Source organism: Chroicocephalus ridibundus, chromosome 4 (genome assembly GCF_963924245.1).
Source record: "Chroicocephalus ridibundus chromosome 4, bChrRid1.1, whole genome shotgun sequence".
Taxonomy (NCBI): Eukaryota; Metazoa; Chordata; class Aves; order Charadriiformes; family Laridae; genus Chroicocephalus; species Chroicocephalus ridibundus.
The window spans coordinates 90,980,688-91,007,544 of record NC_086287.1 but is presented as its reverse complement, the minus strand read 5'-3'; the positions used below and the strand labels follow the sequence as shown (position 1 = coordinate 91,007,544).

At 38.6% G+C, this 26,857-nt stretch overlaps 1 protein-coding gene across 2 annotated transcripts in view; it reads right to left on the bottom strand.

The window, feature by feature from the left end:
• CDH13 (cadherin 13) overlaps positions 1 to 26,857 on the bottom strand; it is a 501,672-nt gene that overhangs the window by 96,120 nt on the left and 378,695 nt on the right. The window lies entirely within an intron of this gene.

Genomic DNA, 26,857 nt, shown 5'->3' with positions numbered 1-26,857 from the left:
AGTATTATGATGGGTACATAATTAAATACTAATGTCACAATCTACATATAAATTCACTTTATTTTATTAAATCACATTCATTCTGTGTATTAGCATTTAGAATGGTAATTTAAGTTTGCTTCACTGTAAGAAACAAGAAAGCAGTTTCTGAAATGGGCAACAACTGCCAGTCATTGTACAAAGCACATGTGTATAGTAACATTAACGATTTACATCTATAATATACAATTCCTATGTCATGGTTACTTATCTGACTGCCTACCCATTGTAGAACCAGACAGCATAGGACCATAGCAAAAGCCATCCTTAATTTCATGCAAATCCTCCCCCAAAAGACAGCCATAACTTGAAAAAATAATTTTGTGGACCCCTTCTGCAATGGGAATGTGACAGCATCTCTAATTTACCTCTCACATCTGTTTGCAAGGTGGACAATGGGGTAGCAATACATCCCATCAAAGGGAGCTATTATCAGCATCAGAACCTGCTCCTGTGGAACTCATAGAGAATTTTGACATGTATTTCACTGGAGACAAGACTGGGCACCTAATTAAAATGAGTATTTTCCCCATTTGTATGGCTGCCTTATATGGAACCATCTGCCTGAAGACCAGATGTGCTGCATCGTCAATGGAGGACACAGATGGGAAAGTGCTACAGTCACCTTTAAAACTATATGGTAAGAATATCACATGTACTCAGGAATGTTTTCTCAAACCTTCCTTGAAAAATAACTCTGGATCTCAGGGGTAAAGTGACATAATGATGCCTGAAAGGGTGGCTAGGGAACCACTGCTAGAGGGGTTTTTTAACCTCAGAGCAGCTCTATCAGCCAACTGTGTTTACAAGAATCAAGGCTACACATCTTTGACATCACCCGTTCTATGTCCTTCATCTAACACTTTTCCAGAGAATTAACATGCAGGGAGACAACTGGTGTGAAACTCTGTCTAGCAACACCACGATCTCTGTCTACCATCCATACACTGCCTTATAAAGCAGAATCAAGAAAGCTGAGGTACAGCTTATCCCATAGCAGAGAACACAAAATAGTTTGGGTTGGAAGGGACATTTAGAGGTCATCTAGTCCAATCCCCTGCAATAAGCAGGGACATCTTCAATTCAGGTTGCTCACACCCCGTCCAACCTGACCTTGAATGTTTCCAAGGATGGTGCATCTACCGCTTCTCTGGGCAACCTGTGCCAGTGTTTCACCAGCTACATTATAAAATATTTCTTCCTTGTATCTAGTCTACATCTACTGTCTTTTAGTTTAAAACCAGTACCCCTTGTGGTATCGCAACAGGCCCTGCTAAAAAGTTTGTCCCCATCTTTCCTGTAGGCCCTCTTTAAGTACTGGAAGGCTGCAATAAGGTCTCCCTGGAGCCTTCTCTTCTCCAGGCTGAACAACCCCAACTCTCTCAGCCTGTCCTCACAGCAGAGGTGCTCCAGCCCCTGATCATCTCCATTGCCCTCCTCTGGACCTGCTCCAACAGGTCCATGTCTTTCCTGTGCCGAGGGCCCCAGAGCTGGATGCAGTACTCCAGGTGGGGTCTCACCAGAGCGGAGTAGAGGGGCAGAATCCCCTCCCTCACCCTGCTGGCCACGCTGCTTTTGATGCAGCCCAGGATACTGTTGGCTTTCTGGGCTGTGAGCGCACGTTGCCGGGTCATGCCCAGCTTTTCATCCACCAGTACCCCCAAGCCCTTCTCAGCAGGGCTGCTCTCAATCCATTCATCCCCCAGCCTGTATCTCGCCATGTAAAATTTTTAAGGACTGATTTCTGATCTCTAGCTTAGCAAAGCAACCTCTCAGGCCACGCAGTCTTCTCTGTAGCTAAGTGATTTGAATGTATTCACAAAATAGTGCATTTTGCATTATACATTTTCCTGGGTACATCACAACACCTTTCTTGGAGCATGTGTAAGGAGAAGATCCCAATTCCTTAGTACTTAGATCTTGAAGCATTTTTAGGCCACGAGAGAAGCAACCGTACTAGTTGCTCATCAGATCAGCTATTATGAAGCAATATATTTGCATGTAAAATCAATGAGTCAAGCTGGAAGATATATTTAGCTCTAAAAACATATGGACTACTAAAAAATCAGATGCCGCTGCCACTTAGGGGATCCTAAGAAATGTATTTCCTTAAGTCTTACAACATTATTGCATGAAATTCATCTCAGAAGGCAGCAAACCCAGAACAGGATTTTGATTTATAACATCATATAAATCTATGCAAAGAAATATTACTGACATGTCTCCAACACAAATTCAGATTATAGAGCAGAACAAAATTTACGGTTTTCACATATTTATTTTCTAAAATGTTTTCAATATACTAAAACCTGAATGGAGCTTCTCTCCCCGCTCCTGGATGCAACTTTTTCATCATTTTGATTAGGAAGTTGTTATGATTGTATGGAAAACTTGCAAAGCCATTTATCACTTCATGTTTATAAGCCTCTTTGCTCAGAAAGAGGACCATTTTTACTCGCAAATTGGCCTTTTTTCCTTTGAAAACTGTCCCATTTTCTATTGAAAGCAAGCCCATTTATGCTAGAAATTGTGTCTACTGCAGCAGAAATTTCTGTGACAGGAGTCCAATATTTAAGCTCACAACAGCATGTGAAAAACATTGAATGTTGAGTAGTATTTCATATCATTATGAATACTTCACACTTTCCGGCTATGCAGCACTTTCTACATCTAGTTCTGTCACCAAATATTTGCGTTGTTAGAGAAAGCAACTCCTAACAGATCCAAACCCGAGAGCAGAGGCGTGTTCCCATCAGATGCTCTCTTTACACTAGGATATTGCATGTAAAGGACTTTTCAGCATTTCTCATACTTCTAGCCCAGTTAATTCAGGCACTAGTAGCAATTATTATAATGGGTCTGCACGATTTATCACACTGCTGGTAAATCCTGGGACACAGGAGTGGGGATCTGTGGACAGATCACGGGTCCCCGTGCTCTTACTAACCCTGTTCCTCAGCTGATGATGCTGCAGAGGGCCAGGGTCTGTGCTGGGGGCATCCCCCATGGTAGGGGCTGCACCACAAGATGTCACGGCAACTCCTCATCTTTTCCCTCTTCACAGCACTCAGGTCTTTTACCCCAGCATGGTCTCTCCCCACACTGGCTCCCATCTTGTGAGAAATGAGTGCTCCTGGAGGGAGCAGTGGAGGAGAAAAGCAGCCTTCCCTTCACCTTCTCCATCCCTGCAACACCGTGCAGGTTAGGGATAAATGCAGCACCCACAGTTGGTAGCATTTTGAGACCCCACAGTCGCTCAGACTGCTGTTCCCACCATGACATTGACTGTCCCTAAACCCTGCTTCTCAAAGCAGCGACCTAGCCCCTGAAGCACACTCTTGCAAAAACAATCCAAGTCATACCATTTGGAGAGTGCGATGTTAGCACTATAAATATGTAACAACTCTCAACAAAGTGGATCTACAGCTAAGAAGGATAATAGATTATTTAGATAAATGAACATGAAGTTGCTGTTTGTGTGGCTTATTACTTATCAACTGTGACTTTGTAGAGTGTAACACTGTTGCGCGGGTTTGTATAATTACAGCAGGAGAACCATTCCTTTCCCCATAAATTTTCACTCTAGTCATTTAACCACGGCAGGGGTGACACTGGCAAATTGTTTGGTTTGCCAAGGAGGTGAGCTGTGTCTTGAGCGTTTTTCTTTGAAGGTCCCCCCACCGTCATTCTCACCAGTGTTAGCATTCCTATCAGATTTCACTCCCCTGCTGCCTTGACATAACCGGTTCAGCACCGGTAAGCAACGAGGGGCCAGAAAGGCACTTTTTCAGATTTCAGATTCCTGACAAAGCCAGCAGGTTCTAATCACAAAAGAGAAATAAAGAGTTCAGTGCAGATATGGAACAAACCAAGTGATTACTTTTAGGTAGTGCTAAATGAAATCAGATAATGATGGTTTTCTGCTGAGTCTAAATCTTTTAATATTTCCTACAGATACAATAAAAAACTGTCAGTGACTTCAGAGAAGCAAGCCATGGCTAGTATTTCATGCCACCGGCAGTAACAGTCCAGGCTGATAGCCTATCAATTGCAGGCTGTAAGGCATCCATGCGCCATGGAAATTCAGCTGGAATTGAGAGCATCTTCAGTACAGTAGGACTCAAAATGTCAGATAGAAACAAGTGGAACTACTTGCATGATTACAAGAAAAGTTTAGGATCCTTAGGTGACCACTGGCATTTTCAAACATGTTGAAGTCATGAATTTCCAGTTATGTACAATGACTCTCAGAGCCTTGGTATTGCTAGAACAACAACAAAACCCCTGTTTGCAACTTCAGATATCCAAAGCTTTTAGAAGTGTGACCAATGTATCTCCCCTTGTTTATTGATCTGGTAAGGAAGTGCAATGACTCAGGAAGCTGGTGTTTTCACTGAGGCCTGGCTTCTTTCCATCTATCTTTAGACATTCAAATTAAGTGTCTACTGTATTGGAGCATCACTACCAGAGAGTCAAAGGACAGGAGCCATCTCTGTATTTGTCTGCACTGATGACCTCAGGAGGTCAGTGCTCCCTAGTGCACATACCTTTGTGCATGACTAAAGCTCTCTGAAGATCTTGACTTTATAAAGATCACAAAAAGTAGCCCACAACTGAGGAAGAGAAATCACATTCTGGCACTGCATTTAAGAAGAATATCCTAGCAGTGAACAACTGATTGTTTATCGAGATTCAATGGCCCTGGTAACTTTTTCTTTGGCTGCTGGAGGAGGTAGGAAAAAAATCTAGTTTTGCTTAACTTCTGAAGTTCAAAAATTTCAGTCTGAATTATTTGAATATAAAGAAAAGAAGAATAAGTAATGCACATTCACCTGAAAGAAGAGCATGAGAACACTCATAACAAAGATCTCTTTTTGCCATTGACACCTGAAACAGTTATGACTAAATCTAATCTATAAAGTTGGCACGTAGATCACACATGTATGAAACGCATTTCATTCTGGCTGAGAACTGAAATCCTTGTCACTGTTAGAGTCAGTTAGATACAGTTTACCTTGGGAAGTCTATTTACTAAAATAATGCTTTCTGGTTTTCCAGTATAGCTATCTAGCTCTTTTCAGGAGATAATATATTTTCTGGAAGGACACACTATTTGGTATTTGTAAATCCATTTGCGATGCTGAAGCTAAACTAAGAAGAATTTGGATCAAGGCTTAATCTTCTTTGTCACATGTGAAGATGGAATGGGTTCAGAATTTTAGGCTACTTTATTCTTTTCTTTAATTAGTAATTCAAAGATGTTTAAACAGGAGTTCAACGTATTTTCTTGTAAATCTTCACAACATTGTTTTTATTACCAGTATTTAAACTATATGTAGAGGGGTTGAAAAAGTATAATTTTGGCAAAGATAATTTTTCCCTTCTGTATTTATTCACGTCATCAGCCTGCTATTCAACGCAGTGTATTTTGTAGTTTCTGTTTTAGTGAATTTCAGGATCCTGCTGTGAATCCCTGCCTCACATCAGCACCCAGCTAAAAGCTGCAGACAGGCACCAAAGTCTGGAAAACAACAGGACTCCAGAACCCATCTCTTCAGTGTTTCCTCCTGGCTGGGTGTCCCCTTTGAAGTGTCTTTAGCTAGGTCTTCATCCAGTGCTCTCCAGCCATTGTAAGACACCTATGAATTATGAATTGCATGTCCAGAAAAGGGCACCCTTAGTATCACAACACCCAGGCCTTCATTTGGTGCTTCATCTAAAAAAAAACTGGGGAGAATAAAAATTCCCAAATTCACATGCAGTACTCAGTTGCTAAGATCAAAACAAACACTGTTTGGGAAGCAAACACCTTACAGAATGTTCAAAACTCTTGTAAGGGTTTTAAGTATCCTTTCAGGCTATCTTAATACTTTTTACCAATAGAGAGGTTTTTTACTATTTCGTAGATATTAGCATTTTCTATAACAACACCTCAACACTTCCACTTACAATTCTGTTTATAAACCATGTATTCATCCATAATACTATATCAGTACTGTGCTACCGTAACATAGTTGTTATTAATGCCTTTATAATATAATGCTAACCAAAAAGAATAATTCTTACTATTTCAGTAATTTCAGTTCATGCTAAATAAATGCTTGTGTTCATTTAAGATGATAATTGCATATAGTATGTAATGAATATGTACTATTAAGACATAATCAATGTTCTTGTTGAGTAACAATATCAACATTGAATCTAACATTGTTCCAGAGTATACTGTCAGGATTTTGACAAATGTAGATTAAAAAAATGAAGCAATGTGACTATTAAAAGCTCTAACAGACATAATGTTTTTATAATTATAATATCAGCATTTATTTTAAATGCCAATTGCTGCTGCATAAAAAGGGCAATATACACAGAGGCTTTGCATTCAGAGCTTGAATTACAGTTTGATGAATACAAAACCCCAAACAATTTTGTAACATAAATGCTCTTTAGCTCATCAATTTCCAATTTTTTCTGTCATAAAGGAAGGTCTACCTTTTAATCACTGTAATAATGTACTTCTCTTATGAAGAAAATCAATATCTATTTACTACCCACAGGAGACATATAGTTCATAGGTATATCTGGAAGCAAAAAGGAAGACTAAATTTTCTCCTCCAGCAGTTGCTGTTAAAAAAGAAAAGAAATTGCTTCAAAGAGCTTGATACAAATCGGTTTCCTGACCAGAGATATTTGTTTCCCATAAAGTGGAAATCTGTAACTTTTTAATACATAAGCTGTATAGGATTGTGACTTTAATTCTTCATAATGCTGACATAACTATAGGGCTGATATACATGGACACATTTGTCATATTTTACATGGAAATAGTGGACAATAGTGGACAAAACTGTCCAATATGTTGTGTAAAACTGAGCAGTCTTGAATGATATGCAAATTAGGATTTAGAGTTGCCATTGAATTTGTATCATTTTGGTGAAGGCTGCCAACCATGATAGGGTGACAAGCTTTCCTTTGAGAAGTATTAGAAAACTGTAGAGAAAAACTATTTGTTTATTACTGTACAAACACGTACATCTCAGCTCTTATAGACAAGCACCGCAGTATTCGTGCAGACATTAACTTCATTTAAGGGACCATCCTTACATTGAGAATGTTATCAATAAGGAATTTCTCCTTAGGGAGAGATCACCAATTTCTAGGACAGAACAGTGACCGAAGCTCCATTTAGTCTGAGACATTTCCATTTAAATTATTATTGTTAGTTAGGCTACCACCAAAAATAAGCCCTGGGAAGAAGGCAACTATTCAGTATTCTAAAACAAAATCTTTAATCATCATAAAAGATATAACACCACTGAAGTTTGTACCCCTATGCTGATTTTTACCAGCCAAAGATAGTTCCCTGAGTATCATTTGTTTGGAACAGAATGGCATGGGATCTGCAACAGCTGCTCACTAGGTGCTTATTGTTTGGGAAAAGAAACGTTTTCCATATCTGCTTTGCTAGAATTATAAAGTGCTATAATAATTTTGAATAAGAACGGAGAATAAGAATCCCAATGTCCCAAGGAAAACACTTGCTCTCAAACGCCATTAAATCATACTTTTTCTTTTAAACACAAGCTATGTTTCAACTTTCCTTCTGAACAAATGTATGTAATTTCATTTTTTTTTTTTTCAGGAAAAAAAAGCAATTGTTCCTCATAATTAAACAGTACTGCAGAAACCTTTCATTTCAGTGTGAAAGCATCAATTATTACGTAATTTCTCTGGCTGATTTCAGACCATTTAATCACTCTATTATTATTACATACTTGGAGGTGTCAGGAATAAAACTACCACACTCATCTCACCTAAACCTTCTGTTAACAGCAGACAATAGCTACAGTAAGTATCTACTCCCCGGTACCAGGTCTGAATAAAAAAAAAAGATAAATACGTTATAGTCTATATGCAACTATAGGCCCGGGTATATGCAAACATTCCCTTTGTGTTGACGTGTCACTAAGACTGTCATTACTGCTATACCCTTCCAAAGATTGTCCTGAGTTTAAAGAACGTGTACAATCGTGCTAGCTAGATCAGAGTTCCTCCAAGCTCTGTGTTACGTGGTAGCCCAACTTGCTGCCTCAATGCTCACTGGTGTTTGGATACTGCCCCTGCAGGAGTTTGGATAGTCCCCTGCAGTCAGAGGCATAACCTGTAGAAGATAGAGCATGGAATTCAGCGGGAGGGGAGTTTGAAGGCCAAGGCAGCTGTAGCTTCTTTCGGAGTTGCTACATGCAATTATCAGTTGGCCATGAAGCCCCCCAGGCTGGAGCATCATTTCCATTATCTATAATTCTCCGCAACTCTGACTTTTCACAAAGCGACATGCTGCCCTAACACACCTGCCCGTGTACTGCAGATTCCTAATGGCAGCACTTCCCTTTTCACAGTGCTTGCACCAAAAAGAGCCCCCGACCTCCTTGTACACAAAGCACCTAGTACTCTCTAGCCTGGTCCTTTAACGTAGTACCAAAACAGTGCTGAAGCCGTGATGTTACATCTATTCCTTGTTGACTATACACCTACCAGTGTTTATATTCTGATTTTTGATGCTGGATAGAAAACACTGTATGTTACTCCCATTAATTTATTGCACCCAGATGAAAACTATTGATGGAATCAGTGGCAAATAGTTTCCCTGATGCTCAACACCTTCTAAGCCTTAACGTATTCTCTTATTGAACACAGTAACAATTCTAATAAGCAAAAACTTCCAAGGACTTTTTCATTAAAATCAACATATAATCAGAAATGTTAACAGTCTGACTGACAGGTGCAGGAGCCACCATTCTCCCAGTCCTGATTAATACCCTTGTAAGGGAATACTGAAACTACTATACACTCCCCCAATTTATACTTAATTATTTTTACAAAGGTAACAGTTTGAACAGAGCATATCAAAACAGTTTTGTCCCAGAATAAATAAATGTCTGCATCAGCACATCCCACTGGATGAGGGAAGGTAAGATTCAGTTCTCCTGCCTGAACAGGACATTCAACCTGCTTGTCTCGACTGCCTCAGAAAGTACTAAACCTCAAGCTAGCTGTCAGGAGCACTCGAGATAAGAACTCCCTTCGGGATTACAGATATTTATTTCAAAGCTTTTTTTTCCCAAATCACTATGTTTCTGTAACAAATGTTCATTTCAACAAATCAATATATTTCCATAAAAACTGTTCTCCTGTAATACCCAATCAGCTCTATTTGCAGTGTTAATTATATATTTCATTTTAACAGTCACAATTTGCAATTCAAATAATCTGCAAACCAAAAGATATTTGCTGGAAGAATGGTCAAATAATTTTCAGCCATTAACATATTAGAGTTGTACAATCTGTTTGCAGACAATTTGTGAAGAGAAAGAAGGGCAAAGATGTTCTAATAAATTATTAGTTGCATATTATTGAATCATTCTTAGTCCCTGCTTTAGGTAGAAATGAGTCTATTTAAATCCCAAAACATAAAAGGGGAGTTACAGATTCTCCAACACAGATACCATGGTTCTCAGTAGACAGCTTTTCAAGTATCTCTATATTAAAATACCTCTGCCAAGAGTATTCCCTAAGTATACGAAGGGTGTAAAGGTCACACAATAAGGATCAGAACACAGAGATGAGTCAAGGTGTTCTGCTGTAACTTTAAGAGAGAAAAATCATGAGCAACCCCCAAATTACTCAGCCTGAAAAGATCCTCAGCCTAGCATAAATCAGCACAGGTCCACTGACTTTAAGTGGGTTACCCAAGTTTATTTACATTTATCAAGCTATAACTTCCCCTGTTTATGAATGAACATGCTTATGTGCTTTCATGCCACACTGTAAGATGTTTCTGTCTCTTGTACAACTGGCAGGTTCACATAGATTTGCATTTAAAACAAAGCAGAACTGAAGTGCAAAAAGCTGCCTTCTAAATCATCATGGCATCAAGACCATGAGAGCCAAAGGTCCGATAACACACACTTTGAAAAAAAAAAAAAAGTCCCTGAATTCTTCAAAACAGGAGGATGAAAGTAGTATTTCCTGCCTTGTTGGAGGTGTAATCACATTAGAATTAGGGAATTTTGTTCATCAGTAATCAAGAGGGTGTCTGGGCCTGTGTTTGTGTAACGCAGACTCTGGAAACTAATGAGAAGTCCCAGGCATTTAACCCATTGGGGAGGGGCATCAATCCATGGTATAAATATTTCATACAACAGCAATCACATGGAGCTGGTCAGCACTCCCCTATGTTTACTGGAAACAAATTGCTTTCCCAAATTGTGTGGATAGCAGCCAGCGTCAGTTATCAGTGATCTCACTGATAAACACGCGTCATACCTGCAGCCCTGAAACACGGGAATCCTTCACTGAGCACAGAAACAAAAGGCTGTGTTAAGCATGCTTATCAGTGCTTGAATTTGCTCCTCCTTGAGTCCGCATCAGGTTCAAGAAGCCCTAAAGTATTTCCTGCAGGCTTTGGAGGAGGATATTGAACACTTCCGAAAGGTAAATACTGCCTTTCACAAAAGCGTGTCCCAGGAAAGGCATCTCCAAAGCAGGGGAAAAAAGAAATTGATGGAGTTTTATCTTCTTAAGGTGCCAAGAAGTGGGTCTGAAAAAGGCAGAGGTAAAACTTGAAGCAGTTCAACCTAAGCTTATTCCCAACACCTCTCCTTCCTCACAAAATCAAGCAACAAAACAATAACATAGCTGAAATCCTGGACTATGGGACTCTCTACTCCCAGACTGCACTTATTCGCACGCATTTTTGAAGGAATGCATTGCAGGAAACTAAGTGAAACCTAAGGCTGATTATTTTATTATCTGTCACCATTAAGCAATCTATCATCTCACCGGAGCTAAATTTAGATTAATCAAGTTTACACCACTGAGATCTGCCTGGATGCCAATGCAACACTTGTACTAATCTACCTCATCATTCCAAGACATCACAGACCCATACAGTGCCTTGATTCACCTTTTCATCAAACATCAAATTCCAGATGGATGTTCAGGCAAGTCAAGTTCATTAAACACATCCAGTTGACAACTGCAATCCCAGAGAAAGCTGCCTGACCGTGTGCCCACGCAGGGTTTGTGTACACTGTTGCTTCAGCACTGATGAGGAAAGACCTTTTGAAGTGAACTTTCCCATTGTTTAAACTTACTATACTGCAGTTTGCATCACTGAGAGTGTGGCAACTGGATTTCTTTCAGTCGAAATTCAACTGGACAACATGCCCTGGGCATCACCTAATTCTTTCCAGCCATCGGTGGGATTCAGTCTGGGGAACCAGACTAGAGCTGTCTGAAGTGAAAAGCTGCAGTGGACAGTATGGATGTCAGGTCCTCAGCATGAACCGTTTCGCTCTACTGATCTGCTTCTGCTGGTCTCCTCTACCTGCTAAAGCAGAAATAGCCTTACAATCCACAATAAACTAGACAGCTATGGAGTTTACAGTATCTAACCACTGACAACAACCTGTTAAGCCAGACCAGGCAAGGAGACACAGCAGTGACAAGAACTGATAAATCCCCCGAAGTTCCAAAGGCTGCAATACAAGTGTGGCACAAGACAAGGATGAACCATCTGATAAATGATCTGACAGTACCTGATGCAGAGGCTTTTCGAGTACATGCTTCCTCCTTACCCCCAAACAGCACCTCTAGATCTACAAAAGCTTAGCATTATTCCTGTGCCCAGTTTATACTGAAGAATGTGAACAAGGCCATTTGCTCACTAAGGTCTGTGACTGATCCCTGGGAAACAGGTTTCTTGAGGATCTTTGCACAGCAGCTAAAAACAAAAGTTTTCCTTGAGCTTCAATATATAATCATCTAAACCAATATTCTCTGCCTAGGTAGTAAAAGATAATAAGTTTTATGATACCTCCCTAATGCCATGTCTTTACATAATCTGTTATCAAATGAATCAAAATGAAGCTTACTGGGTTAACGTCAGAAATCACATTCTCACAAATTAGGAGCACTTAGATTATATTTCCCTCCATAAACATTCCAATTCCCACAACAGAAAGCAATGTTATAAAGGTCAGGATGGAAATTGTGTTTCTGCTGTGTAATCTGCTTTGCAAATTTGTACCAGTGGTCAAAATGCCCAGAAAACTCAATTACTGACTTGCTATGACAACCGTACATCAGCAGGCCCAGGCAGACAGAGGTTATTTCTAAAATTAGTACCCTAATGCAAAGAACACATTCTATGATTCCAGAAGTACAGCCTTTGCCTGATGTTTATATTGTTATATATTAATGGAAGCACCGTCTATTATTTCAGACATATTATCAGGAACATAATATTCTAGTTAAATCGGTGCATTCTAAGTTGGAGGGGAAAAAACCTTCCAGGTCAATTTGAACCAGTTACCATTTGAAGGTGGTATTCTAATCAATATAGTCATCAAATGTTACTTTTAATCACTATTATCATTTTTCCTTTAATTTTGATTTTGTATGCAAATCTTATTTTAGAGTTTAGTGTTCTATTGCCAGCAATAATTCCAGGTAGCTTTTGAAATAAAAGACCCTGCTGAGAGTGTAATGAATCAGTAAATGATACCAGCTTTGCCCATGGACAAAAACAATTCTAGTGGCTGCATTTCTACTCTCATTGGGTTATACCCGCAGAATATAAATTGATCTAATTCTAAATCATCCAAGGGAAAATGATGTAAAATGGATTTCAATTACACTGTTGCTGTTTTACAAAAAAGCTTATCACACTATGGGGTGAAAAATCAACCCCTCCATAGGATTTACTTTCTGATGAAAGACATAACAATGGAATTTCCATTTAAAAGTTTCTCCAGACAATTTCATTCTTTTCTTACTTAATCCTATGTATCATTTTATCAGCTTACTTTCATGATAAAAAGTAATTAAATGCCTTACTTGGAATTCCTATACTTTCTGCTTTGGTTAGTAAGTTTTAATTTTGCTAAACTTTCATAATCCTACTTACATCTTCTAAGAGCACCCGGCAACAAAACAGCTCCCCCCCGCCCCTTAAGTCAGGCTTTGTTTTCTTGCAACCAAGCTAAGATTTCAAGGTTATTCTCACTTTCAGACTTAGTCTGTCACTGCCTTGTGCAGATTTTGCTCTATATTACAGTTGCTTTTGGTGAACAATAAAAGATGTTAACCTGCTACAGGTTACTCCTTTTATAAGTTTATGTCTGCGCAATAGAACTATACACAGTTGCTTTCTGCAAATCAATCTTCAAAAGCTTTTCACATTCACTATAAAGGAAAGAATAGATTTCTAATTCATTTATTTCATTAGCAATACCAAGATACAAACTACTTACAGTATGAATTTACTATGGTGACCTAAAGGAAAACCAATAGAAAATAAACATTATAAAGTAAGTGTGGGAATATCATGCATGCAGAAGAATTTTCCTTTCGAGGATTTTTGAAGGTTCAATAAACGCATAGATCTTCGGATAAATAGAAAATCTCACAAACAGGCATAATCATCAGAACCCTGGAAGACACTTGACATAAAGTAATAAGAAATAATACTGAGGTATAAATTTGACTTCCCTTCTGCACATCCAGCATCCAGACAGTATGTTCTTTTAAATGTTTAGCAGTGTAGTTTTCTGGCCCAAAATCTTGCTCAAGACTTTGTCTCAGTGAAATAAATTTTGCTTTATAGGAATTACGTTGAATTTTTATTCACTGCAATGCCCTGGTATTTGTTAAAAAATTTGCCTGAAGTAATAGCATTCTCAAAAAGTAAATATTTGGCTAATTTTGTCTGCTTTCCCCCACGAAGTATCTCTATAAAATATTTCTGTCAGGTTCCCGAGGACCGGTTATCCCGGTCTTCCTTTTCAAGCAACTAGTCTGCCAGGAGGTCTGAGAGGTGACAGATGAGGGAGGCTTGTGATCATCCTCACCAAGAGATCAGCCAAGTTAATGCGGAAGTTCCCTTCAGCTTCAACAGGGCTGGGTGCCACGTTCTTACGGGAAGCAAACTGTACGCCTGCTCCTCAGGCAGGAACACTCGGTGAGGTGGTCTTTATTTTAATCATTTGATCATTTCAATCAGGACATTGCACTAGCAAAGGTCCTAAGCTCTGCTTTAATAATGAGTCATTAGTTAACCTTTTATAACGCCCTGTTTGTGACAGCATAGTTTTTACTAGTATTGTACCAAAATATCCTTCATTCATGCTACTCAGTGTCAGAAATTTCTGGAGGCTTGTTGCTCTACAAAGTGGTTTTATATACAACTTTCCTTCAGAGGAATTCCCAAAACACACTGTAAAGAAAAAAAAATCATTGCTAATTTGCAAAATTAAGAAAGAAATAAAGATAAGAGTTAAAGACTGAGAGAAATTCACTATTTCGTAGTAAGGAAGGACAAACTGCAATTAAATGAGTAACATCTACCAGCATGGAGAGACAGAGAGGAGGTGAATATGAGGTAGGATACCAGTGGAAGTCAGGGCGAGCAGAGGTCAGAGAACTATGATGGAGAAAGTCCATAAAGACTTTTGCAGTCTTGAAGTCCCATTTCCAGGCAGATCTTGTAGACTAAAAGCAATGAAATCAACAAAGGAGAGAATGGTGTGGGAGGCACTGCTAGCCAGCAAAGAAGTGGGAGGAAAGAATACTTGACTCCCTTGAAGAACTGGGAAGAGACATCCATAACATTATTAAAAGAACTTTTCAAAGCCAGAAAGTGCTAAGTTGCAGCTGTATCTGGGGATCTGAGCAGCACTACCATACTTCAATTAGCCATGGGAAGCACTGTGTCACAGGGACAGTTTTCAAAATCACAATCCTGTCCTGCTCCTCTCGTTTCTTGCCACGAAGGTGAAGGATTAGTAGCTTGCTACTTGTCCAGCAGCATATTGTGCTCCATGTGTCTACAGCACACACTCAAAACTGTTCATTTTAGTTGTCTCAGCTCTGCCAAATCCCCATCCATCTGTTCTGGAGAGGTATGTGTGCAGTGCCTGCTTGCTCCTGTATGCCTGGAGGCCTGATCCAAGTAGCATGGATGTCTGAAGGGATCCATACATCCTTGTATTCCCCAGCATGGCATTTTAGTGTAGCTCATATGGCAGAAGACAGATACAGAACTCTAGTACAGATAAAATTCTGGCTGTAGTCCAAATGTTTTGATAAGCCAGTTTGCCCACAAGCAAGGCAAGAGCTTTTAATAGCATGAAACAAACTGGGTCAAAATCCTTTCTGTGCAGCGCATCTTAGACACACGTAGATAAAGGTAATTTCGTATTACTGTCTGGTATCTCCTAAAGATTTGCCCTTATGCCACATAAATGATGGAGGCACCTTTTCAATTCTCTACAGATTAGTGTTTTCTGTGTCTAGAATGTATACCAGGGGAACATATGAAACCCACAATTCATATTCAAGGGTGTCCTTTAGCAGCTGTTGGACCAACAGGACATTTGATACTGACCTCAGTCAGATCAAGATCTAATTCCTGATATTTCTGCAGGTCAGAGATGATGTGTCATTTTGGAATGCCCTGAATTTAGGAAACTCTTACTCGCATAATTTATATACACAAATCTACGAAAACCAAAAAATGAGTTAGAGCTGCAGGATCAGGTTCATGTTCTGGAACTACTTCAAAACATTTTTGTAAAAGGAAATCAAAGTGGGCACGGCAACTGTAAATCTAATGGGATTTAAATATAATTAATATTGAATACTAAAATTTAGGGTGTATAATCATAATGACAATTCAAGCTTAACAAGAGTAGCACAGTAATGAAAGTATTAAAAGCAATACCCTTTCTCTCTCTCTCAAAGCAAGTGTTTGAAACGATGATTTTAATACAAATCCACTATTTGAACTGTGATTAACAAATATTAGTCTCATTATAAATTTTAATATTATTTGCATAAACTTTATTGAGAGAGGAAGAAAAGGAACAGGGAAATTTGAAATTCACGAGGAAACTGCAAAATAGAATTGAATTTTCTGCTACCTTAGAAGCCTATGTAGGTCACTTTAAGTTAAACCAATATCTAAAGGTAGCAAACGCTGAGTTAACATTACAATAAACAGAACTGGTCGGGAGGGAGGCTACAAGTAAAACAATTAGCTTAATAAACAAATGGAGAATACACTTTTAAAATTACTGCCTTTGTCAAATGTTCATCGTCTTAAGCCTGGTAAGATCCTGTTTATTGAAGCAGAAATGTAATTACTGGTGAAAACATATAATGAAATTTATATTAGATATGTGTTAACTTATTAAAGCAGAACTACAGTACGCAAATGAAAGTAACGCAGAATAAAAACCCCAGCATCTATGTTTCTCTCTCTGGGAATTCAAAGGTTGGCAACAGATTATCAAGGCAGAATTCAGTTATTTTCCACTATTCTCCCTCTCCCCAAGCTTAGCCTTCTCTGCATCTATCCCTGTTTCAAAAATTTTTCAAAGGCATCGAGTGAGAAACGCGCACATTCAGCTGTGCTTCCTGTCAGGAGGGATATCACAATGGGAGACAAAACTGAGCAAGGTTATCTCTCCATGGGAATGAAACTGCAGTTCTCCAGGCTTGATGAGGAAATGCTGAATGAAATGCAGGATTCTCAACTAATAACGATATATGCAACTTGTTAAAAAGTGTCTGTAAGGTCTGAATGTGCCCTGGAGCATAGTTTGTCCCTGGATGGATGTGGTACACTTTCTTGGGAGTTAGAAATGCAATGAACTCAGCTATTAAGACCAAGAAAAAAAATATCTTTCCTTAATAAACAGTTAAGTCAGCAGTTCACACAGTCCCAGTGCCTCAGGAAGGGGACCATGACAACAGTGCCATAGGAACTCACTCCCACTGCTGCCTGAAGATTGCTCCAGCGGAGTCTAGTCTGGAGGTACACTAAAACATACACTGCAAGCGGAGCTTTGCCTGGGACAAGTTATGTTATTTACTTAAAAACTTTTTTTTTTTTTGTGAAGGAGGACCTACAGGAGTGTGTCAGAGGATAATGAGTTTGGACTCCACTGATTTTCCTGGACCTAAGCTTTGCTCTGTTTGTAGGACGGGGTAGATAAAATTAGAAATAATACCCATAGAATTTATCAGACACATTCTCTTTTTTGGTGTATTCCAATAGCAGGTGACGAGGTACAGCACCAAATAGCACCTATTTTAGTAGGCATTCAGATCACTCATCATCCTGAGTAGAGGACTGAACCGTACCCACACAGAGATAACCACCACCCTATTATTTGGTCCATAGTGCATAATTTAAAATGGAAATTGTCCCTTACAATACTTCGGAGAGGAGCACTTTAAAGGAAAATGCTACAGCACAGAGAAAGGAAAATATAGGTTTTTTTAAGGTGCTTTCCAAATAATACCAAATTACAAAGGTTTTTTTGATCAGTCCTGGAAGAATGAAGGGTTATCTTGAGTTTAATCAGCCATTGGAATAATCTCCCTAGGAAAGTGGTGGATTCCTCAAGACTAGACACTTTTAAAATGCAATTGGAAAGGGTGCTCGGCCATCTTGCCTGGACGGTGCTTTTGCCAAGAAAGTTTGGACCAGGTGATCCTTGAGGTCTCCTACAACCTGGTTTTCTATGATTAATTAATACTTTTGAGATATAGTTCCACATAATCTAAGCATTTTAATCAGGATTTTATACAGCTGAGACATCCCTTCATCAATAGTCAAACTAGACAGTTGATCATATCTCTTAGATGAAACATAACCTCTCCAAAACCAGCCCTACATTAAAAGAGCATCAAGTTCTGCCCTTAAAATTTATTTACAGATGGGCCATTTACCAGAGGACAAAATATTTGTTCCTGACAGCATCCAAAGAAGCACTGGACAATTACTGTGAAGAAATATTGTCTCTCCACCTGAAGGGATCAAAATAAATGGTACCGTATCTTTGACTGTAATGTAAGTGGTAGCATTTTTGCCAACAATCCAAGAAACTAATAATAAAGGCAACTCTGAATATAATGTTCTCTTCAAGGAAAACTATTGCAATGTGCAGTAAGGACTCAGCCAGGATGACTTCAGATCCACTTGGGAATCTAAACCCAGCAGGCGCCTACTTCTGCCTTCTCACGTACACGCTGTTGGTAGGAACCGGACATGGGCTGCTAGTGTAAGGTGTCCACACCCTTGTAAGTTCCCACGCTGCTCTTCCATTCACTCATTTCCCCAGGTAGACAAGTTATCAGGAAATGCAATTTGCTCATGATTACAGAATGAGATCTCTTGATTACAGGCTAAAAAGGAACAGGAAAAAGCCTATAAAGAAATCCATACTTACAGTGAACTGTACTTCATTAACCCCCGTGTAGGCAGTTGTATGGGTTCACATAAATGAACGTATTTAGGAAATAACAAGTATTGGTTAAGCAACTTTAAAAAGAGCAAGGGTTTCATCCTTACAAGTGCCTTTTTTAACAGGACTTCTTTATTCAAGCCCTGCACTGAAGTAAGGGTTCAGCTGTTAAACAACGTACTATTTAAATCTATGACAGAGCAACATGCTACTTTTACTGAGCATAGCCATCTATTTAGCATGCAGCATAATAACCAGAAGTAATGAAATGTATCTTTACATGACAATCCTGATGTCCACCACAAACATCCATTACCTGGATACAGCAACACCCCATAGACAGGTTAATTGAAACAATGATAAATGACATGACCCAGGTCATGCTGAGAATCACTCGTAGACTTAGAAGTAGATTGAGGGAGTTCCAGTTCCTAGTCCGTAACTTTAACCAATTCCTCTCTCTTAGTTATAAATGAAAAAGATTAAGACTCCTTTCCTGTTTTTATAATGTCTTACACAATTTCCTTGCTTCAGACGGCTGATGTACACATCCCTCGTGCTGCTCCCTTGCCTTTGAAGTAGGGTTTGATGACCAGCTTGCCTGTGTGGCTGAAAATCTGCAGTCTGGAAGTTTGTGGTAAAACAAAACAGCATGTGTCCTCCTAGTCTTTGTTAGTCATGGTTTGTGTGATTCAGTGGATTTCTTTTTTGAATATAATAATCTTTACCGAGTGTTTCAGTAAAATCAAAAGTTTAATTGGTTTAGGAGGCAGCAGGAATGGCAGGGTTTCAGAGCAGGTCAGTTGCTGACTACTTGTTACTGAGTGGCTCTAATTGGAATATTTGCCTCAGAATTTTAAAGGCAATAAGCTTTGCAGATATTTGCATAGCTAGCTTAGTTTAGGTATATCCCTGCTTATTAGATCTTCTAAGGAATTAACATTCATATGCTTATTTTCCTGAGACTAACTTTAAATCCTTTAAGCCTCTAGGAAGTAGTTTGTCTCTACCATTTAATTGCTATCTTTTATTTGATGTGACAGGGCTTCCTGATGATCACATAAAGTTTGACGTGTGAGTGTTCAGATAGTTGGAACATTGGTTTTGATCTGCTGTTTTTACCTGGAGGACAATGCCTGAGCTTCACTGTAGTAAGGAAAAAAATAAGAAAAGAAAAACAACATTGAAATTCTTAAGCCACTTGCTCTAAATTTCTCAGTGGCTAAGTGACATGTAACTCTTTTCCGAAGAAGTAATAAAAATATTCTAATCTTAAATATATCATCACACATACTTGAAAAATACTGCGTGTGTGTCACCTTTGAAGGCCTAAGGAAAGATCTCTGTTATTCATGCTATTGTAAGCTCCGCGTACCTTCCAATTCTTTATACAGAAAGCTTAATGGCCGTGGATTATTTGCCTCATTGGTTATTGTGCTAGGAAATAAAACAATGGGAAATATTCACTATAATGCTCTCTTATATTGAACTTCCACTTCGTTGAAGTATTAAAACATGCTGCAAGGAAAATTAAACCTCAGAAAGAAATGGCAGGTGTATTTATGAATGCAAAAGACAAACTAAAGGTACTATTTCTCTTGGTTTGCAGTGGTTAGACTGGAAGTGCTCTTCACTATCAGCTGACTCCTCTGCCTACCCAACAGCTTTTTGTTCACTTCCATTACTAGGCAGCAGCCTAATAACAGAAATTGGGTGCCTGTGGGAGGTGACATTAAAAAAAAGAAAGAAACCACATGACTGGAAAAAATAAACAAGAGACTCATTGTTGTAATCAGTATTTTAAGAATGGTACTAAGTTGCATATTATATTTTTTCATGTGTAATTGCAGAATTACAATATATGTTTTACTGCCAAAATTACTGGTTTATGATTAGGTTAACTTCCATCCAGCAGTTTGTGCTGGCAAATTTGAGGGCACTAATAATTAGAAAATTCAAAACATTAATGGAACACAAGCTGTATTTTAGGTCTATTACGTTGAAAATTTAGCTTTAATCTCTTTGGCAGTTAGCATAGATTGTGAATGACAACACAGGGGCAAAATTAAATGGCAAGCCTTGATTTGGAGACACTTTGAAACAACTTCTCTGATGGATTTCTTCCTATGATATTCCCAGGATCTACAGAAAGCAGTCAGACTACATCGTTTGGGGGTAGGGGAGCACCTAGCCTTTTCCATGTCGTACGGCTATATATGCCAATCACAGCCTGAGAGACATAATTACTCTTTCCTTTTAGCTAAAGCTGGTGGAAGTATAACAATTTCCCACTTTTTGCTACTGGTTTATCCCAGGAGCAAATTGTGCTAGGTTCTGCACTCAGCTGTCAACCAATGACAAGCTACTAAGCAAGGCAGTCACCTCTCTGCCACACACATCTGCCCCAACGAGGGGGTAAAATGTTATCTTGTGTCTGTTAGATGTGTAGACAAAGATCTGGTGGAAAGAAAAAAAAAAAGGCATAGGAGAATCCTTATTGCTATGCTCACATTTGCAACTCCAAGTGAAAAATAGCACCAAATTGCAGTAAGTTTCTAAATGATATCATTGTAAAATCAGTGCAAAAGACTTCTTTATTTGTATATATTCTTCCATTCAGTACAGTCACATATTTGAAATGACATAAATGAAATTTGAAATTTCATTAACCGGTTAGAGCCATCTTACAGGTGTGATTAATTTTGCTTTCTTAAAAACACAGGCAAAAGCCAGGACAGCGCTGGTTTTGTCTTTTTCCCTGAACCCAATAAAATTGAGGCTCTAATCCTTTGAAATAGGAAGCAAATTTTAAAGACAAAAGTACAGTACACTTCACTTTGGAAAACCTGTTACCTGCACTGTTATGTTATCAAAAATACTTCTATCACCTACTCAGGCCTCAAAGTGATATACACAGTAATTTTTATTCATATCTGCAATTTGTCTAGGTACTACCTTTACCTTGTTTCAATAAAAATCAGTGTAAAGCTGCATCTCATCCACCTATAAAAGGATTACAAAGTCACAGTGCTAGATACCATGGCTTCCCATTCAAAATGAAGGTGAAAGAATAAACTCCTCTACAGTCAAAAAGAAGTGTGTTAAATAAAGCCAGCAGTGTTTGAAGCTCTCAAAAAGAGAAAACAGGGATCTCTCGAGAGCAACGCACATGCCTTTCTCATGGCCTGCAAGACCTTTAGTCAGAACTAATCAGCCACTTGTAGACTTGAAAATGGGGCAGGCTGTCATACAGATAGGAAGAATCAACCAACTGCCACTAAGTGATATGAAACTAGAGCAGATTCTGGGCAGTAATCAGCCCCGATGCTGGACTGACGATGAGCAAAAGCCACGTGAGAAGTTCACATCCTGACATAGTTGGCTCATTACTGCTTTTTGAACATCCTTGCTCTGCAATGAGAGATTATCCGACAGGCATTAACCAGCAAGAATTTAGTTTCAGAATCTCAGCTGGTAGGATCTTGCACAGCCTAATGGGAAGCAATGAAATTGCACTAGATCTGAGGAGGGTCAGGCCCTCCTGTCCCCACCTTCAGGAGCTGCTGCTCCTTCGGGAAGCAGGAACAGCAGCTCCAATAACACCAACAGATCCAATAATGCTCTATGCTCTGTGAGGGCAAGAGCAGGCACTTGGCAGCAAGTTGTTTATATCCATTTCAAGCACCAGGGTTTATTTATGACAACCATGGTAAATGAAGTCTTTAAAAACTAGTCCATGTGGCAGCAAACTCGCATATCTGTTTTATTACCTCCTTCGGTCTTTCTATGTTAGTGAAGGTTTTCTTTTTTCCCCTTGTACTATGTAGATTAGGTAACAAAGCCAAGCCTAAACTATAGGAAATTAAGCTATGTAATTTTGGGGAAACATCTGCAACATATTTTGACAAAAACGATATCAAGATATTATACAAAACAGGACCGAAATATTCATTTATGGTATTATTTTACTGTAAATAAAGATCATAGATTCATCAGTTGATTGGTTTCTGTAGAATGAAGTCTCAAACAGGCAGAATGATCCCTAAAAACCTTAAATTATGCTTAAGTAAGTAGTTAAATATAGGCATTTAATGAATGCATGTGAAAACTGTACATTAGATATAGGTGGATATTGACAGTTTATTGGCCAAATATTCACCAATTACTTTTTTTACATCCTAATGGCTATTGCTTTCTTCTGTCAATAAGACAGGGCTGTAATTGAGAAATACTGCCGTAGGTCAGCACTGAATGAATCGGCATCATTCAGAAAAACTGGTAAGTCCATTGAAAATATAATACCTTAAACCCTGGTTAGCACATTTGATGATGGCCTCATTAATAATACAGCAAAAATGCTTCAGGGATTTACGGTGCCAAGAACTGATGATAACATCCTTTTTTAGATTTAAAGGTGGCAAGAAAGTGTCATCAGAGATCTAGGAAGAATGATAGGGATTTGGTCTTGCTTGCTTCTTCCAGAAGATAAGGTTACTTCTTTCCCAGCACTTTTACCTTTCATCTTTAAAATAAATTAATATTTTTAAAGGCCAGACTTGTGGTTTCATTTTTCACTTTGACAGCTCCTTAAATGCAGACAGATTTTGTATCATATAGAATATTTCCTCTGTTTTAGTTTAGTCATCTTTTGTTCTAGTGCCATACAACAAACTACTGACTTTTCAAGTGACCCTGTAAGAACACAAGATCAGAAAACAAAGTTATCCCAGCTGGACAGGAACATCACCTTTTCATCTTGAGGAAGCTGCTTTTTGTTCTTATTTTCTTCCTTTCCAGCGGCTCTTTTTTAATCCTTTCTAACAAGAGATTTCACAACTCAGGATTCTTTTTCAAAATTCTGGTGAAATTTATAACAGTGAAAATTCTTAGCACTTAAGTTCAAAGGTGACATGAAAACAAGCTGCTTGTTTCACCCAAGTCCTTTCACTTTTTCCTATTTGGTAGTTCTTTCTGAAGGTTTTGCTATGCCAAAAGGAAACACCAAACACTGAGATTTAGGCAAAAATAAAATCAGCTGAATCTGGCACAATCTGTAAATACAGATTCCAGTAGATGAACCCATCATACGAGTCAAGGCAGAGTAGCCATGACTTGTAGGTGCACATCACCTCAAAGATAAGCGTGCTTACGTGCATCAGCCCAGAGAAGCTTGAAAATACTGCCTAGATAAGAGTTTTGATATTTTGAAGGGAATATTATTTTATTTGCCACTGAAAAGGATATCTTGTTTTCATTTTGAGAAACAGCATGCAGTTTTAAAAGCATTTTTGCCTTCCAACTGCCTGGTTGACCCTTGTGAGCCCAGGGGAAGCTTTAAGAATTGATGAAAGATAACATAACCCTGTTGAGGTATTGAACTTCCACTTGTTTTTCTAGAGCTGTAGGTAAGGATTCTGCTTCCCAAAAGATGAAAAGATTGTTTATAAGAAACTTGTCTATATAGTGCATACAAAAGTGCAATAGAGGTGACAGCTGGGTTTATCTAATACATGCATTGAAGCATTAGCACAAATGTGCTGACTATGCAGAACATAACATTTCTTGGTCTAGAAACTTGCTCTAAGTACTGTAATTTCGATTTTTAATTAGCTATTAAATTATAATATGTGGTTTACTAAACAGTAATTAAAAATTAATTTTTATTAATGCTGTGAATATTAATCCATTCCAGGTTCATTTGTTTTATATAATTCTTATAAAGCAATGCATTACTGCTCTTCTAAAATATTTTTGTGTAACATTTCCTCCAAGAGGGACTGGAAAAGGCCCCTGTATGTATCCAACAGTTCTCAGTGTGATTTATTTTTGAGAAACTAACACCATATGGGCTCTAACAGTGTGCACTATAATGGTATTGGGCACCGGCTTATTTTTCTGTGCTGTTTTGTAGACACCGAGGACATGAGGTGAATGTAAAACCTGACTGTGAGGTATCAAAGTGATGGAGTATTAGTCAGTAAAAGAGAAAAATTCTCAAACTGATGATTGACTAGGGATGTGTTTTCCTACAGACATTTTACATTTTATAATGAAACGGCAATATGAGCATACATTATTCTGTGTCTTCATTAGAAATTTAAACAAGTTGTAACAACACGAAGCATAGGCCACAACGTGCACAGCAGAGCTCAGTGGGTGATTCAGTATCATCTTAAATAGAAGCAGAATCGGACTCGACACTTCAAACTTTGATTCACCTGCATCAAGACAACTGTATGCCACTAATTCTGACATTAAGTAACACTCAGAATATAAATTAGTAGTGGAACAATATTTTCCAACTGCTTCAATTTATTCTAAAGCAACAGGCATGTCATGACAAGATAGAAATTAATTAAAAAATTCCAAAAATACCAGGCCAGTATCTCATGTATCAATTGCAAAGTCATTCAGTCGCATTACGTAGCTAAAAGGCTAGAATTTTATATTGCTAGAATAAACAGAAAACAGAAATCAAATGATGTAAGATGCAACACTGAAAAATTTATGTAGCAGCAGGAACAAAATGAAGCACAAAGTATTCAAATGTTTCCCCAGGTCACAGAGCAAATTTGTGTCAGCAGATGATTCTAATATCCTCACTCCCAGGACAAAGCTATAATTGCAAATCTATGGTTCTTGGAATAGCTTCTGATTCCTAATACAAACCAGCTTTTTATTTAGCAAAGACGTTAAGTCCTTTACCTTAACCTACATGGAGATGAAAGTGAAGCATGGATATTGGCAGTCGCGGTTTATATTTGGGAAGAGAGGAGGATGAGGAGGAAAAGATCTCTTCGAGGTATTGTCATATACTTACTTTAGTGAACACACAGCTCAGATATTATCTTGAGACTACAAACAAAAAGAAGATGGAAATTTCTCTTTCAGCACTGAGCACCTTTTCAACTGCTGCTGAACGCTGTGCTTGGAAACACAGAATTACAACACAGGTAACACAGGTAGGATGCAGCAGGGAAGACTGGCATCAGGCACAGATGTCAAGGTTGAAAACCTCTTGATATATGTCTGTAACTTTGCAACATTAACACAGGGAAGTAAATAAATCAGACAGGGTTGCCTTTCTCAGAGACTGCTTGTGCACCCAACCTGCATATCTGTGCAGACCTGTCCATTGCCACCAAAGTATAGCAGACACTTTTTTTTATCTCTTTTTTTTTCCTCCTTGAGAAATACTTGTGTAACAAGGGGCTATTTGGCTTAGATTAATAACAGTCTTTTTGACAAGTGACCTCACACGTTGGCACTGGCAATAAGTGAACAGGCAGTTCCAGATATACTAACAATTTTTGAGACTGGAACTGATTGAAAAGTCTGTCTACCCTGACTTCCATGACAGGCCAAATGACGTTCCCCAGCTCATGCAAAGCTGAGTGCTTTGGATCATATTTGGTTTTAAAGTTCTTAGACTTTGATTCTGTCAACGTTCATTACATATCAAGTAACAGGCACTCTCTTTTCTTCTGGGAGGAAAAAAATCCCACATTTGTATAAAGTTAAGCATTAAGAGTTGAAGAGATCCACAAAATAGACCGAACTATAACTGAAAATAGCAAACTTAAGTCCCTTATGCTTTAAAATAGTATTCCCTTTCATATTTGTGCATCTGAATTTCAAAACACTGCCACTTCATTCCATCAATCTCCTTCCCCTTTTTTCTCGCCTTCTACCTGAACTCAGTAATACCTGTCACTGTCTCCTCTGATAATAAATTCCTCTGGTTTACTTTCTCTTAATTTATTCTCTTTTAAAAAGGGCACAGTAAACAATAATGGCTATCTAAAGTCCAAAACTGAGGATAATGAAAATTCAGTCACCAGCAGCGCAAACTGCAGTCTATCACTGACCTAATGATGAAAGACTGTTTAAACATGATAAACCTCTTGCTAGGAATTAAAGTTAAGATTAAATAAATATAAAGCCTGCCTCATTTAGCTCATTTGGTCTATCATTTAGTTTGTTATGTGAGAAATAAATTAAACATTTCCTGATCTATGCTGTCAGGAATTCTTTCATGTTACATATACCCATGCACCCCTCACTCTGCTAACACAAGTCTTAAGCCTGCACTCATCGGATCAGTCCGTATTTACCATTAACCTTTAGGGGAAGGGGGACAGGTTCAGTTTCAGTGACATCTGCATAGAGGCAAAACATCTTGGTTGACAGTACAGTACAGCCAGTGGCTTCCACAGGAGCACCTTTTACGCCGCCACAAAATTATGATGGATATACATATATACCACCACAGTTGTAAACACATTGCAAAAGAACTGAACACCTAACTACCACTAAACTGCATTGGCTTATGCAGCCTTCAAGGCAGAACCTGACACTGATTATTGATCCTGTCTCTGCTGGCACTGTTGCTATTTTGGGAAAAAAACCTGCTTTTCTGCTCAAAGACCTACCAATGAGTCTGATTCACCAAAACACCCTGTGGCACATCTAACAACAATGGAGCCCAGCACAAAAAGTGATCCCAG